The following is a 2975-nucleotide window of genomic DNA, read 5'->3' as shown; positions in this document are numbered from 1 at the left end:
CAGGCAACGCTATAGGTATGGGGGTTTCCAATACAAGGTGTAACCAAAGAGAATATAGGGGAGGAGTGGAAAGAGGGGAAAATCTTGTTGCTCTTTTCTACCGCGCATCTTCAATGCGCAGTATCGAGGCATTTCCGTTTGAGACATTTAACGGTATAGTAGGTGGCGCGACTGAGCCGGAAACTCCCTCGTACCACTAGTATAATTTAGGGGCAACAATGTAATTTAGCCTTGTGGAGCGGGGGATCTTCAACTCCTCCCCTATATTCTCTTTGGTGTAACTGAGACAAAGTTTCTTCCTGCAAGCATAGCCCACTCGATCCGCGCTCATGGACGCAAGCTGCTCGCGCTATATAATAATATTTGACCACGTCGTCTGCTAAACTTAGGAATTGAACAATTAAACTTTCTGAGTTAATGTCTGGACTCTGGTTACCTTTGCATTTTCTTTGTGGTCCCATGGTTTTATTTTTAAACTAGTCATTTGCCCTGTATCATTATTGTGTAAGAGACAGCCTGGCAGCCCCGTATTTGTTTACCCTGCCCATAGTCCACTCGATCACGCGTAACACTACGCAAGATGCAGAGCAGCGTCCGTGAGCATGGATCGAGTGGGCTATGCCCTGCCTGGCCAAGTCAGCTGACTTAGGTGAAATATTCATTACTTCTATGCGACTTAATTCTAGACATTCTTGAACGAATCATCTTGTGAAAATTTTATAAGCCAGGCTTCTGGCGCTGGGTTTTTTCCGCGCCAAATTTGCTTTTTAAATTTAAAAAAATTAATTTCAACCTTTTTTCCTCTCTTCAGAAATTTAATAATGATAGTGTGTTACATATTTATCCAAAATTTATATTAATTAATTAACACACTGTAATTTGTAATTTCGCGCTTGGAAGAGCCTGAATTAAAAATATTGATTTGGAGACAGGGATTAGTGATAGTGTGATTGAATTGAATCTATCATTTATTTTACCAGCAAAAAACATATCTTCGTAGCGGTAACCCTTGTCTAGAAACCAGGGAATGAACTCTTCTGCGTAGTTTGAATTAATCTACTTTACACATCAAAAATGTATCTAATTTAAACAAAAAGGTTTATTCCAAATAGCGGTTATAAATAGTACTTAAAAACGCAACTGTTACCTAATAAAAATGATTGCAAGAGCCAGGATAAAAAACATTGGTTGGTTTGTTGACAGGGTTTAGTGATCGTGTGTTTAATTATTCAATTATATTACCATTAATTTAAACCAATAAAATGATCTACATAGTGGTTATCGGTGGCACCAAATATAATCTGCACAGTTATCGTTGGAAAAATGGCCATTGTTTACTGTTTTGAGGTTATGTTAGAATAAGCACTAAATAATTAAAATTTAAATTGTTAACCTATAAGAATTATTGGAAAAGCGTCATTTAAAAATATTGTATGATTTGGTGACAGGGTTTAGTGATAGTGTGATTGAATCTATCATTTATTTTACCAGTAAAAAAGGTATGTTCGTAGCGGTAACTGTTGGCTGGTGGCAACAGTCAAAAACCAGGGAACGAACCCTTGTGCGTCTTTTGCATTAATCTACTTTAAACAACAAAAATTGATTTAATTTAAACAAATTACCTAATTAGCGGCTATCGTGGGCCGATGGCACCAGGTGAAACACCTTAAAACGTACGCTACACGGCCAATTGGTCTCTAGTCTCTACATACAATCAGCTGTATTTAAATTTTGACCGAGGCTTAGTGAAATCAGTGAATTTAAAAATTATCGGCTAAATCCTAAATTTAAATTCTTTTGTATTAAATTATAATAAGGTTTAACTTACGAAATTAAAATAAAATGAGGACGAATTAACCCCTTCTTTTATGTGAAAAGTTAAAAAATTCGCCTTAAGCTCGGCATAGCCACACGCGTTGTCTAAACAAAAATCTTCGCTCAGTCGCTCTATTAGCGGTAAAACAGCGTAAGTCCAACAGTACGTTTCTCTATGATTTTAGCTAGGATTAAACCACGTAAGTCCAACAGAATAAAAGGTCGTAAGTTTAAGTATGTGCTTAAAAGTACAAAAAGTAATACTTAATATTAATTGTTTTCAATAAAACTTCGAAAGGCACCAGAAAAATGTTCAACCTTTCATTTAAAACCATTTTCAGACCTATCGAATAAATAGTCTTCAAAAAATGCTCGAGTCAATTTGGCCATCACAGCAAACATTTCCCATGTTATTCCTATGGGAAAATTTCCCTTTTTTTGCCAAAATGTCTTAATTTTTTTATGGAAATGAAAACCACCCTTAGCAACTTTATTTTCTATGAAGAAAACTAATAGAGGGATCTCTTTGAAATTTTAACCACATATTAAGGGTCCGAATTTTAGTTCAGTGGAATTTTTTCAAAGCAGTAACCATGATAGGAAAAAAGTTACATCGAATCAAAAAACCACCCTTATACATTAAACGCAGTATGAGGTCTTATCTAAGAGAGCAACCGCTCTCTCAGAATAGCTTGATTTGCTAATTTTCAGTCACTTTAAGTCTTGTTTTGCTTATTGTTTTTTAGTTATTAGTCACTTTTCCAAGTAAATCTGAATGTGTTTTCTGTGTGAGTGCTTTGGTATTTGATGAGATCAAGATGTGACGTAACGCACTTAAAGGAATCATACATTCTCACTAAATAAAACTCTCCGCACTGGGTCTTATCATTTATAAGTATATAATCCTTTAGTTTTATGAATCCGGTCCTATAAAATCCGATATTTTGAGAAGGGAATCCTATTTTTCCAATTAAAAAATTCTCTAAAAGAGTTGGTGCCCTGACATACTACGGGCAACAATGACTCAAAAAGAATGAATCATTTAGTGATTATCTAAACATATCCAGAGAGGATTGATAAAAATTTCTTGTTCCGAAAATTTTCCACAACGAACAACTATCGGCCACCGGTTTTTGAAAAATCATAATAATTCACCATTT

General features: G+C 35.3%; 1 long non-coding RNA gene across 3 annotated transcripts; it reads right to left on the bottom strand.

Annotated features, from left to right (window-relative positions):
* Nucleotides 1–794: 794 nt before the first annotated feature.
* Nucleotides 795–2503, bottom strand: LOC149663595 (uncharacterized). 3 transcript variants are annotated; one of them, XR_016368340.1, is made up of 4 exons: nt 1829–2503; nt 1243–1741; nt 978–1080; nt 795–903 (listed from the first exon to the last, which is right to left on the bottom strand). It is a non-coding gene; the product is annotated as an uncharacterized LOC149663595 (long non-coding RNA). The 3 variants fall into 3 exon arrangements; XR_016368338.1 differs by having other exon boundaries at nt 1243–1718; XR_016368339.1 differs by having other exon boundaries at nt 978–1056; nt 1243–1718.
* Between the last annotated feature and the right edge of the window lie 472 nt (nt 2504–2975).

The sequence above is a fragment of the Phalangium opilio genome, unplaced genomic scaffold, assembly GCF_054372755.1.
Source record: "Phalangium opilio isolate 3A_F unplaced genomic scaffold, DU_Popi_V2 ptg000061l_1, whole genome shotgun sequence".
Lineage (NCBI taxonomy): Eukaryota > Metazoa > Arthropoda > Arachnida > Opiliones > Phalangiidae > Phalangium > Phalangium opilio.
This window is presented reverse-complemented; position numbering and strand designations above follow the sequence as displayed.